Below are 15,069 nucleotides of genomic sequence, written 5' to 3' on the forward strand. Positions count from 1 at the left end.
GTCCAAGAAATTGTCATTGAAAATGGTTATAGAGTCCCTCAAGTTACGTTCATTTCTTTGTTTTTACTTCTAATACATTTTAATAACTTGTAGTCTTTTATATTTCTGGTATTTTGTTTAGTTTAAGTTAATCAAAATATTTTATATGAAGTTATTATTTTTATTTTTATACTTATTGATTAAAAGCTTAGATTCGTTCTAGAAATGCCTGTAGTCGATAACAAGTAAAGCTATGTAAAGAATATATCCTAGTATTAGTAGTATTTTGATTATTGCGATTCCTTACTAACTAATGTAAGTTCACTCTTAGCTGAGAGACTACAACGTGTTCATAATGTGTGCATACGATTCATCTGCAATACTCGTAAATTTGACCATATAACACCTTCCCTCCAGTTACTTTCATGGGTGCGTCTGAAGGAACGAAGAACAATACATTCACTGTCTCTTCTATTTAGAATCATGCATACTTCTACTCCGAATTATCTGTTATCGCGCTTTCAATTTCTTACAACTCTTCGAAACCGACATCAAGCACTTCTTTCTATCCCTCATCATAGAACATCTCTATACTCATCCTCCTACACTGTAGAAATACCTCGTCTCTGGAATGCGCTACCTAATGATGTCAGGGACTGCCGGACTTTATCACAATTCAAAATTAAATTGGAAAATTTTGTCTTGTTTAATGCTTTTTAGATATTGCTAGAAATGTTGATTTGTGTTTTTTTTACTCCAGATTAAAATCGCAAGTTTCTTGTTTATGTTAGTTAATTAGGATACAATTAATTATACTTAATCACTCATTTAAAGTTTGTGTGACTGCAATCTGTGTATATTTTTTGTGTGACTTTACTTCGTTTATAGTGTTTTTTTTCCTTTTTATTTCTGTTATTGTATTTGTATTCCTGGTGTTGTGGAAGAGAAGGCCTGGTGGCCTTAACTACACCAGAATAAATAAATAAATAAATAAATAAATAAATAGATAAATAGTATTAAGAAAGTTCATATAAATATTGCTGATTTTGTATTAATAGCTTGATGGATGTTATTTCTCTCCATATGTAGCATTTAACGATCTGTGTGAAGGGACTTTGATACGACACCTGTTTTGAGGTTATGGTCGATCTGATTAACGCTATGTCTATTTATCAAATATATTTTATTTCTTGTGGTAGTTATGTGAACTTATTAATTTTTGTGATATTTGCCATTATTATTATTATTATTATTATTATTATTATTATTATTATTATTAATGATCGCAGTGGATATTTATTATGTTGAATATGTTTCTTCAGATTCTCATGTAATAGCAGAATTTCGCATATAACAATTAAATGATTAACTTGAACTCTAATAAAACAGGATAAATACAAGACCAATTTTTATGATGGCGAGATAATTCTTTGCGTCTTTCTGGAAATCAACAACGGATCTACTGAATTTTTAGCCAGAAACAATACCGTTCTCAAGACTTATGATATTAAACCACTTATTGCAAGCTCTACTTGTTTCTGTACATTTACTACAAGTATTTGTTAACATTAGTTCAATTGCAATCGAAAAAGTTTTCTGTTAATATTTTAATCCCGGCGGAAATACGACTTAGTGTCTCTAGTTACTGAACAGGAAATTGTGTTTCGATGCAGATTGGAACGGGCAAATAGATAAAAAATAATTGTCGGCTGTTGAAAATTTTGTGTCTCATTTATTTAGATGTAAATGGAAAACTAAAATTGTTGACAAACATGTTTGATAACTCGAAATGAAGTTTTCGTCTGACTGTAAATAGGTTTGCACTATTATTAGCAAACATTTGAAAAATAATTAGAATTACACAAATTATTGTGAACTTCTAGTAACATATAAAAGGTTATTCCTAGTGTACTCTTTTTAAAGGATGTACATTTCAAATTTTTTTCGAATACACATAATCATCACGAAGTAAATAATTAGGTCACAAGGTCAGCTCTAAATCGAGAAATTAAAACAATCTAATTACCTATTTCATTGTTCGAAATCTGTGTTTTTCCATCTGAAATGACTGCGATTCTATTCATTCTCATGTAATTATTTACGATGTTGGTTATTTTTATAGTTTTCAACATTCCAATGTTAATGTAATTACGAATTGCAACTACATTTTTAACATATTGTATTTAGTAAATTAATTTTGCATGTAGATAGTTTTTATATGTGTACAAATGTTAATGTCCATATTTAAAGTCATATAAAGTGTATAATTACAGCCATACATTATTTTTTAATAAAGCGCTTATACAGAGTATGAAGTTTTTATGATTATTTACGAAATTAATTTCTAATTTAAATTTGTTACATTGGATAAGACAACCAAAATAGTGAACTAAAATTTTCAGTGTATGTGTGTGTTATAGTTATTTATTGCAATAATTCAAATTATAAGTTAAGGGATTTCTGAATTGAATGTAATAGTAAATGACTTGTGTTGATGTAACTAATAATCGTTTTATTAATAGAAAAAAATGAAGGAAACTGTGAGTCTTAAAATATTTCATGACTATGCTATGAAGATCTCGTTTTGGAAATATCGAATACATTTAACTCCAGAAATGAAAGTTTTACCGAGTAATAATATTAATGCAGGATAGAAAATGTATCATTATAATTATTCTTGTTATTGTTTTATTATTATTATTATTATCTCTGTTATTTAATTGAAAAACTATTTGAAGTCTTGTCATTATGAAATACTAGATCAGTATTTTAAAAATTCACAAATAATTTATCCTTCGTGATTTTGTATCAAAGAACAATGTGTTATTTAATCAAGTCATGTCATGTAATAGGACATAATACATTTTTATATTTCAAGCATGTATCCATTTAAAAAATATCACACTTAAAATTCTGCTCTACTACTTTGTGCATAATTGGATGAGTGCTTTTAATAAAGAAATATTTGTAACATCTGCCACATAAATAAATTTGATTCAACTTCATAATTGCAAGAAAGCAGTAAGAATAATTACAAGTCACTCTACTATGATTAAAGTGCTGTGAATTCAGGCTGAATTTTAAGAAAAATATTCGGGTGAAGGAGTTTTTAAAATCATGTGCAGTATGAGAGAGTAGCTTGAAAGTTTAATCCTTTCGAAATGTTGTATTTTCTCAACTTAATTTTATATTAACTATTATGAAAGTTTTTATTCTCACCAGCAATTTTATGATTATGTTTTATAATATAAAATTCTTCATTTTTAACGTTTCGATCAACGATTGTCGAATTTAATATGGGCGTATTAAAATATATCCAAAGAGTTCTAACATAAACGTATGTTAATGGATTGAAAGCTGTTTATATTATAATAAACGAACGGTTTCATTTAAAGTATTCATTTTAAATTGTTTATAAAAATACACACCATATAAACACACGCACTTTTATAAAAGAAACCGTGAATAATGTATCGAGTTAAAGTATTGTTATAAAAACCTACCTTATATTATAAACAAATAGCTTGAAGAGTGTATTAGACTGCAAATCACTCAAAAAAATTTGGCTGCACAAATTAAACGACACTTAGATTGAAAACACCGAAATGAACTAACACATCGCCTAGCAACGAGAATAATATTACGACAAAATACAACAAAGAAATTAACATGTAACAATGAGACGTAAATAATAAAAATGTGCTGATGAGTGGGCTACTCCGTTTTGGGGTTAAAGAAAAACATTTACGAAAACGGTACGCTGGAATGCGAAATTCTACAATAGTCACGAATATAACGATCGACCATAGGGCAAAACCAAATCCATGCAAAACACATAAAAACCCGTGAGACAGAATTAAATATCTAGTTACTCACTAAAATATGTTTTGTTTTCAGAACATGCAGTAACTACACAACAGAAACGTGTGACGATTGTGTGTGAAACGAAAACATAAATTCTTACTCCACGAAACAAAGATAACAATAGCTACAACATCTGAATATTTACAAAACCAAATACTAGACACGCTCGACTATAAAAATAAGCCTTTCAAAATAATAAATTAATTTTTTATTGTGTGTCTTACCTTCCGAATAACCGAGGAGACAAATTTTTTGGACGCCCTGTGGTCGCTACCTCAAGCTAGCAAACAAACGACTGGAGATATGGGAATGAAATGTGCGAATAGACAACGGCAGTCAGTCTGCTGATGCTCTGAGTACACGCCATGGAGAGAAAACCATTGTAGTCATCTTTCTTCGTCTTCTTCCTTCTCTTAGTTTTTTATTTCTTTCTTTTATTTCCAACCCTTCCATTTGCACACACTGCATTCAAAGAACAGAGTCTAAAAAAGACCACTGTAGAATATTTTTCCTATCTATTGTGCAAGTGTAGTTGTCGCGTGTGCCTACAGAGCGCGTACTAAAATTCGCAATTCGACTGACTTTTGTTTTCGAAGTGTTATGTCCGAGTTATTTAATATGTGGTATTATAAGGGGTTTACGCGTATTAAAAACACGACAAAGACAAATGACGATAAAGAATAACGATTTAATCGCACATTCAGTTGTTTTTCTTTTATTTAAGTTGGTGTTTTAATGCGAACCCGATTTTAAATCCATACGGAGTTATTTTCCTTAAATATCTGGAGCCCTCAGTGTTTTAATTTGTCCTTACAATAACAAAGCAAGAAAATTTAATTTTGATGTGTTTAGAGTAAATTAAGTGTCGTTGGAAAGTAGAATATGAGAGAATAAATGAATGTTGTAGGTGGTAGTGGTGATAGTTAATGTCATTGTTTGAATGTTGACGTTTTGTTCTTTCTGTTCTGTCTGTCCCTAACTTCGCCCTCTATTTCAACTGCACAGGTCGCAGGGTTCGTTCTGTCTGAGGAGTGGAAACGATGTCGACCGAAATGGCGGGCGGGCACAAGAATCAATAGCCAGAGAGGAGAGAGGAGTGCCGCGACAGAGACAGGAGACCACCACCACTGGGTCTGCACACGCTCAGGTCAGCTTTACCAATATTACAGCTGAATATGGATTAATGCCATCACTACCAACTCCACTCACTTGCAATGCACTCTTGTCATTATCGGAGCTCCTTTTAATGAAGTGGCCAGGTTCAACATACGGCCATTGTAATTTAGCCAACATCTTCTGTATAAAGTTTAAACTTGCGTTGCTTGTGCAATTACAATATATAGCAGGTCCATTTAATGAAGTGGCCAGGCTGCATAACTAGCAAACAAACTCACCATCTTCCGAATATGGTTAAACTTCTGTTACCTAAACCCCCTCAATATAACGCGGACCCATTAAATTAAGTGGTCAGATTCCACAAAACAAATGACCATTGTAATTTAGCAAACAAACTCAACACCTTCTGTATTAAAACATAACTTCTGTTATACGAGTATAATCACTAAAGACGGGATTTCCATGCAAATGCATGTTTTTGTATAAGCTTGCTACACTACTCAAACATTGTAAATATCAGTCTCGGGTCTCGCTATAGCTCAGATGGAAAGAGCGCTCAGTGCCGCAGAGCTGAGAGGTTCTGGGTTCGATTCCCGATGCCGGAACGAATTTTTCTCCAATAATATGTATCTAGGACGGCGAGGCCTCATATATGAATACAAGCACAGTCTAGTATATACAGTCACGAAGCTTAAGTTGATGAGGTTGCTAGGAACAGTAGACTGTGCAGGTACTATTTCGCATTGTCTGTAATGAGCGACAGTAGCGATCCTAGTGATTAGCAACTATCTATGGATGCATATTTATTACATATTGAGCTTCGTGACTGTATATTAGGCTGTGATATAAGTATGTACCAGTCTCATGGCTTAGTGAGCCGAAATAAGTACGGTATACTTTTTCTGTGCATATTTATATGCTTTGGCCTTTTTAGGGATAAATTGATTCATAATGCATGTTTTTAAGATTACATCTTTAATAAAGAATATTAAGAAGTTTAACTTGCATGTTACATACATTTTTACAGTTTTAGTGCATATTTTATGTTAACCCTAGCAATATAAACTTTGTGCCCACCTTCTCCGAAATTTATATTTTAAATAATGTAATTATTAAAAATATGAAAATACTGTGTATTGTCCGTTATGAATCCTTCTATCTTATTGTGTTATCGTTTTCACTGATTTACTAAAATACGAAAATATGTCAAGGTGGACAAAAAATATCCGCTCTTTTTTTAAGTAATTGTTCGAAAATATACAATGATATTTCAACTCTTCTCTTTTATTGTAGCACATACTATTTGTTCTTTACAAATGTAAAAAAATCTTTTTCAAAATTAAACATTCTTGTACTAAAATTGAGTTCTGTTCAATATTTTAGGATAGGTGTGAAGAAAGTGATGCGTAAAATTTTCTAGACTACCACTGTGGAGTAATGGTTAATATGTCTGACCATACATATTGCACTCACCTAGTAAACTAGGGCCGTATTCATAGACATTCTTAGCGCAGGCTTCCGGTGGATGATCAGCGAATTAACGTTTTTCGTATTCATAAACAAATGTTAGCGATATGATATGATATGATATGATATGATATGATATGATATGATATGATATGATATGATATGATATGATATGATATGATATATGATATATGATATGATATATATGATATGTTATATGATATGATATGATATATGATATGATATGATATATGATATGATATGATATGATATGATATGATATGATATGATATGACATGACATGACATGACATGACATGACATGACATGACATGACATGACATGACATGACATGACATGACATGACATGACATGACATGACATGACATGACATGACATGACATGACATGACATGACATGACATGACATGACATGACATGACATGACATGATATATGATATGATATGATATATGATATGATATGATATGATATGATATGATATGATATGATATGATATGATATGATATGATATGATATGATATGATATGTGATATGAAGAGTCCACTGCAAGAATGATGAATGTCACTTTCTTGTCGAAAATGAACCAAGACTGTCAATGTATAGCTTAAGACATAGAATGTATATAGAGAGTTACATGGTATTAACACCGACAGTCATTGTCCAGTAATGATCGGAAAATCACAGTTAAGCTTTGAGCGCTAAGCATTTCAAACTTGCAATTGCTTCTCCTGAAAAATGTATTCCAAATGACATCCATCATTCTTGCAGTGGACTCTTCATATATGATATGATATGATATGATATGATATGATATGATATGATATGATATGATATGATATGATATGATATGATATGATATGATATGATATGATATGATATGATATGATACGATATGATATATATGATACGATATGATATGATATGATATGATATGATATGATATGATATGATATGATATGATATGATATGATATGATATGATATGATATGATATGATATGATATGATATGATACGATATGATATATATGATACGATATGATATGATACGATACGATATGATATGATATGATATGATATGATATGATATGATATGGTATGATATGATATGGTATGATATGATATGATATGATATGATATGATATGATATGATATGATATGATATGATATGATATGATATGATATGATATGATATGATATATATGATAGGCCTAAGATATGATATGATATGATATGATATGATATGATATGATATGATATGATATGATATGAATCCTGTACAAGTAACTAGTCGATAGCCGGGGCTAGTTTAGCACGCTCGTCGTAGCGCGGGTTAGCGAAAATGTGTATGAATAGCACCCCTAATGGTAAGTTGACATGAGCTTCCAAACGAATATAGCGAGTTCTTTGCCACGCTCGCCAAGCATTTTGCTATTTCTTTCATTCAAATGCAGTGGTCTAAGGAGACGAATCACACTGTTGTTGAGTCACTGAAAGGACTAGCTATAGTGAAGTAACTTATTTCAGTTGTGCAGCATTTAATTCATATTTGCTACAAATTTATGATATTTTAAAGGAAATCAGATCAACAGAGAAATATTCATAGACTTTTTGCACGAATTTAACATGAGTGACTGAAATTTAATTCAACAGTGAAGTTCATTCATGTTTTTATGTATTTATATATGCTTACTCAGATTATAATAATTTAGAAATTAGGTTTCAAAACACAGCCAGCAGACTATTAAACATTCTACTTCTTTTTAATTGTTTGCAATCAAACGACTTTACCTCATTGTGTGAATTGTATCTGTAAGTTGTTATTTAGGGGTTGAAAATATCCGATTGATATGGTGTCCTCATTTTTACATTTAAAGTTATATATCTAACAACGAAACTGTTTTTACAGGGATAAAGCAGTGATTAGTGATAACATTACTAGTAAGTAAAATGAGACCGAGATAAGTAAAGTGGTAAAAAAGGATCAAGACAAGAGTAGTGGAAGTGACGGTTTTAAATAGCTTAAATTAGGTTTATAATGAAGGTGTGAGTAGAAGAAATTAGTTGGGGGTGAAGAGAAAAACGAAACTGTTGTAATGCAAAGTAATGGCTAGTAATAAGGATTATCGGACATTTGGTACAATCTATATTGTCCAGTGTTGAAAAACGTCCAGGATATTACTTGAGGATATACTCATTGGTTAAACATATCAAGATATACGGTGCCAGATGTTGCTGCTTCACAGAAGATTGACCCAACAATCCCGTGATACTTCGCAAGCAGCTGTTTCAAAGCCTTCATCTATACAGAGACGATTGAACGGAAGCGGTTTCAAATGTTCACATATTTAAATTGATTCTAGTTCAATTTCTGTGTGTTTAACCAAAGCAAAAACATTTTTGTTCTCTTGAAATTTTAATAACCATTTGAGCTGTACACACCCATGACCGCTTGCCGTGTTCGGGTCTTTCCGTTTTATAATACATGAAATGGCGACCATTAAGGTATGTATATTTGTGACCTATATAGCGTGATAGTACTACAGAATGCCTAAAAATAAACGAATTGCCGTGAGGTTTCCGGAACGTTTTTTTATTACATGTTACTGTAGAGGATTCCACGTTAAGAAAATAGCATTGAACATATGGGGGCTGTTCCATCAACTATTTATAAGTATTTTTCTTGAGAACTGGGAATTAATTAGTTTACTTTAATTCATAGAACATAATTTCATTGACAACTAGAGCGATTTCATGTGTTAAAATTGTGGTACACCTGTAAAATTACCATATATTCAATTTACGAATAAAGGGATGACGGCTAAATTGGTGGAATAGCCTTCCGCTTTCTTGCCAAATATTCCCGCTGATAAATTTAACAGTTGAGACTAAGATTTTACACTGTTAAAACACGTACAATATTTACTGCGTTTATTATACAAAGTACACAAAATTGAACTGTCAGAAAAATAACAAAGGCATTAGGCATGTAAATTAAGTTTTTGTTTGATTATGATGTGAAGTTAATAACAGAAAAAGTGTACTGTACATAATTCTAAATTAGTATTGTAAGCACTTCTTAACATTTAATAACGGAAAACGTGTGCTGCACATAATCTTAAATTGGTATTATAAGCGCTCCTTAACATTTAATAACGGGTCGACCTGGTTGGCGAGTTGGTATAGCGCTGGCCTTCTATGCCCAAGGTTGCGGGTTCGATCCCGGGCCAGGTCGATAGCATTTAAGTGTGCTTAAATGTGACAGGCTCATGTCAGTAGATTTACTGGCATGTAAAAGAACTCCTGCGGAAAACGTGTGCTGCACATAATCCTAAATTTGTATTATAAACACTTCTTAACATTTAATAACGGAAAACGTGTGCTGCACATAATCTTAAATTTGTATTATAAGCGCTTCTTAACATTTAATAACGGAAAACGTGTGCTGCACATAATCCTAAATTTGTATTATAAACACTTCTTAACATTTAATAACGGAAAACGTGTGCTGCACATAATCTTAAATTTGTATTATAAACATTTCTTAACATTTAATAACGGAAAACGTGTGCTGCACATAATCCTAAATTTGTATTATAAACACTTCTTAACATTTAATAACGGAAAACGTGTGCTGCACATAATCCTAAATTTGTATTATAAACACTTCTTAACATTTAATAACGGAAAACGTGTGCTGCACATAATCTTAAATCTGTATTATAAGCGCTTCTTAACATTTAATAACGGAAAACGTGTGCTGCACATAATCCTAAATTTGTATTATGAACACTTCTTAACATTTAATAACGGAAAACGTGTGCTGCACATAATCCTAAATTTGTATTATAAACACTTCTTAACATTTAATAACGGAAAACGTGTGCTGCACATAATCCTAAATTTGTATTATAAACACTTCTTAACATTTAATAACGGAAAACGTGTGCTGCACATAATCCTAAATTTGTATTATAAACACTTCTTAACATTTAATAACGGAAAACGTGTGCTGCACATAATCTTAAATCTGTATTATAAGCGCTTCTTAACATTTAATAACGGAAAACGTGTGCTGCACATAATCCTAAATGTGTATTATGAACACTTCTTAACATTTAATAACGGAAAACGTGTGCTGCACATAATCCTAAATTTGTATTATAAACACTTCTTAACATTTAATAACGGAAAACGTGTGCTGCACATAATCCTAAATTTGTATTATGAACACTTCTTAACATTTAATAACGGAAAACGTGTGCTGCACATAATCCTAAATTTGTATTATAAACACTTCTTAACATTTAATAACGGAAAACGTGTGCTGCACATAATCTTAAATTTGTATTATAAACACTTCTTAACATTTAATAACGGAAAACGTGTGCTGCACATAATCTTAAATTTGTATTATAAGCGCTTCTTAACATTTAATAACGGAAAACGTGTGCTGCACATAATCCTAAATTTGTATTATAAACACTTCTTAACATTTAATAACGGAAAACGTGTGCTGCACATAATCTTAAATTTGTATTATAAACACTTCTTAACATTTAATAACGGAAAACGTGTGCTGCACATAATCCTAAATTTGTATTATAAACACTTCTTTACATTTAATAACGGAAAACGTGTGCTGCACATAATCTTAAATCTGAATTATAAACACTTCTTAACATTTAATAACGGAAAACGTGTGCTGCACATAATCTTAAATTTGTATTATAAGCGCTTCTTAACATTTAATAACGGAAAACGTGTGCTGCACATAATCCTAAATTTGTATTATAAGCGCTTCTTAACATTTAATAACGGAAAACGTGTGCTGCACATAATCTTAAATCTGTATTATAAGCACTTCTTAACCCAATAAAATAACTGTATTGATGTTTAACACAGTTTTATTATTATTATTATTATTATTATTATTATTATTATTATTATTATTATTATTATTATTATTATTATTATTACTGGTACTATTATTTGTAATTTTAGTAACTTTTTAGGTGCCTAAAACTGTATTTTAATGCCTCCTTTCGTTTATTAGGAGCCTAACTGAGATGTCTAAAAGTTGGTTAATGGCCTGAATGTCCGAAGTATAGTTATAATGTATATAAAATATAATCAATGTTTTTGCAAGCATCATTATGGCATTAATAGTTTTTTTTTATATAATTTGAACGGACTCAGCGTACCTATCTTATGTGATAAACTTGCTAGAACGCTGTACGTCTTAGGAAGAGAGTGAGATAGAGATACTATACCTCACTGTTTCTTCTGACGGAGGCATCTTGCGGCAACAGTATACTAGCCAAGACCCATAAGATCAATGCTTTTTGCTTAAGCTGCAATACTCTATAAAGTTATAGTCTATTGTGTATAGGTTATCTGTATACTGTATAGTTTTTATTTATTTATTCATCCATACATTTACTTATTTATCTACTTATTTAGCTATTTATGTATGTATTTATTTATATGTTTATTTATCTATTTGTATATGTATGTATGTATGTATTTATTTATTTATTTATTTACTCTATCTATCTATCTATCTATCTATCTATCTATCTATCTATCTATCTATCTATCTATCTATCTGTCTGTCTGTCTGTCTGTCTGTCTGCCTGCCTGCCTGCCTGCCTGCCTGCCTGCCTGCCTGCCTGCCTGCCTGCCTGCCTGTCTGTCTGTCTGTCTGTCTGTCTGTCTGTCTGTCTGTCTGTCTGTCTGTCCGTCCGTCCGTCCGTCCGTCCGTCTGTCCGCCTGCCTGCCTGCCTGTCTGTCTACTTATCTACCTACCTACCTACCCACGTAACTGTATTTGGCATTGGAAAGGGTCGTAATGTACCCCTCCCAAAAACGTTCGATTTTCTTGGGAATTTCTGCTGTGAGTCGCCGTGCACTCTGACTGTGAGATCACTCACTACTGATCTGTCACCTCGAGCCACAGTTCAGCTGTCGTGTGACTCCTGACGCACATGATGTTATTCAAATTTGTTATCAGAGATTGGAAACAACCCTGTACATCGTGATAAAAGCGACATATTTCGATTACTTACTTCAGGGTTCCTTATAATTCCCCTTAAAAAGTATTTTGGGTGCCACATAGCTTGAAATCTAAATGGAAACTAACTTATTTTACATACTAATTTTCATAGAAATCTGTTTAGCTATTATCGAGTGAAGAGGTGACAAACATATAGACAGATGCATCAAAAATTGATGTTCCCGGTCCACACCTGTGGAGTAACGGTTAGCGCGTCATGCCGCGAAACCAGGTGGCTCGGGTTCGATTCCCGGTTGGGACAAGTTACCTGGTTGAAGTTTTTTCCGGGGTTTTCCCTTAACCCAATATGAGCAAATGCTGGGTAACTTTCGATGCTGGACCCCGGACTCATTTCACCAGCATTATCACCTTCCTCTCATTCAGACGCTAAATAACCTGAGATGTTGATAAAGCGTCGTAAAATAACCTATTAAAAATAGTGATGTTTCCTGAACTAAAAAATCACCAGAAAAATTTAGCTTACTATTTCATTGTTATTATAGATTTCCATAACTTAAATAGATCATACAATCCAAGATAAAGATGTATGTAATGTGTGTGAAAATACATCGATTCCTTACTTGGAATTTGTAACGTTTCATAGCTCAACCTACACATTTTGGCACTTCAGTACTTACTTGAAAAGAGCCTGAGAATCTTGGTATCACTGAAGGCTGATCCGCAACGCAATGTGAACTTCAGAACAAGGCGAGGGAAGGCTTAACGACAGTCATTTGAAGCTTCCCATCCCATGAATTGGGATTTCTGTTCTCTTAAGAGTTCCAGACGTCTTGGCAAGTAGGAAATCTCTTCTCTCTTGGGAAAGGAGTCAATGTCATTCATTCTGCCACGTAAGCAATTCTGTCTCTTAAGAGGTATAGAGACCATAAAAGAAATTAAATGTTGAATTACGAGCAATGGATGAATTAAAATAGTGAGACTCAATAGTACTCTAGATTGATTTCATATGTTGCGTTTGCGACAGCGTAAAAATTTCCTGGTTTCCCTAAAATGTAAACAAAGAGGTCCTTTATAGTAGCCAGATCCGTAGCTGAAAATCCACTGGATCCGATTTCGATTTTCGACGAAAAATTATTTTTCCAGAGAGTTCTTTACTTAAGAATGTCTAATGATAATGATGCTTCACAATACTTACACGGTGTGGGATGCAATGAACACGTCACAATTTTTAGAGAAGATTATGATTATTTAATAATAATGATGATGATAATAATCTAGAATATGCCATTATGAAAGTTCAGGATAACACAGAGGGTTTGGAATTGAACGGGTTACATCAGCTCCTTGTCTATGCAGTTGATGTGAATATATTAGGAGAAAATCCACAAATGATTAGAAAAAACACGGAAATTTTACTTTAAGCACGTAAAGAGATAGAGCTGGAAGTAAATCCCGAAAAGACAAAGTATATGATTATGTCTCGTGATCAGAATATTGTACGAAATGGAACTATAAAAGTTGGAGATTTATACTTCGAAGAGGTGGAAAAATTCAAATATCTTGGAGCAACAGTAACAAATATAAATGACACTCGGAAAGAAATGAAACGCAGAATAAATATGGGAAATGACTGTTATTATTCGGTTGAGAAGCTTTTGTCATCTAGTCTGCTGTCAAAAAATCTGAAAGTTAGAATTTATAAAACAGTTATATTACCGGTTGTTCTGTATGGTTGTGAAACTTGGACTCTTACTTTGAGAGAGGAACAGAGATTAAGAGTGTTTGAGAATAAGGTTCTTAGGAAAATATTTGGGACTGAGAGGGATAAAGTTACAGGAGAATTCTTCACCTGACATAATTAGGAACATTAAATCCAGACGTTTGAGATAGGCAGGGCATGTAGCACGTATGGGCGAATCCAGAAATGCATATAGAGTGTTAATTGGGAGACCGTGGGAAAAAAGACCTTTGGGGAGGCCGAGACGTAGATGGGAGGATAATATTAAAATGGATTTGAGGGAGGTGGGATATTATGATAGATACTGGATTGATCTTGCACAGATAGGGACCGATGGCGGGCTTATGTGAGGACGGCAATGAACCTGCGTGTTCCTTAAATCTATTTGTAAGTAAGTTACAATGTTAATCTCAGCTTCCGATAGCCCATCTCCATTCTTCTCTGTTGTTTCACTAATCCTCCTCCATGTGTAGTTCTAGCACAGTATAGTATATACAGTTGCGAAGCTTGAGTTGTGAGGGTGCTAGGAACAATAGACTGCGCCGGTGCTATTTCGCATTGTGTGTAGTGAGGCGATATGAGCGATCCTAGTGGTTAGCAACTATCTATGGATGCATATTTACTACGTACTGAGCTTCGTAACTGTATATACTAGACTGTGGTGTTACACTAGAACTCCTTCCTTAAACCATTCCTTCATGTTGTTTTCGGTCTTCCTCTCTTGCGCTTTCCTTCCAGTATGCTTCTCTGTAGTTGTTGCTCTTCCATCCGTTTTATGTGGTCATACAATTGTAACTGTTTTCATTCTATGTAGTCCAGAATTTTATTTTCTTCTGAACCAAGTAATTTCAATTTTAATTTTGTTCTTTCA

At 32.8% G+C, this 15,069-nt stretch overlaps 1 protein-coding gene across 1 annotated transcript in view; it reads left to right on the forward strand.

Moving 5' to 3' along the window:
- Positions 1-15,069, forward strand: part of LOC138697825 (uncharacterized) — a 298,065-nt gene that overhangs the window by 200,212 nt on the left and 82,784 nt on the right. Inside the window, exon 2 of the mRNA XM_069823372.1 lies at positions 4,849-4,990. The gene's annotated coding sequence lies outside the window, so the exon portion shown is untranslated. The remainder of the gene's footprint in view (positions 1-4,848; positions 4,991-15,069) is intronic.

Source organism: Periplaneta americana, chromosome 4, assembly GCF_040183065.1.
Source record: "Periplaneta americana isolate PAMFEO1 chromosome 4, P.americana_PAMFEO1_priV1, whole genome shotgun sequence".
Taxonomy (NCBI): Eukaryota; Metazoa; Arthropoda; class Insecta; order Blattodea; family Blattidae; genus Periplaneta; species Periplaneta americana.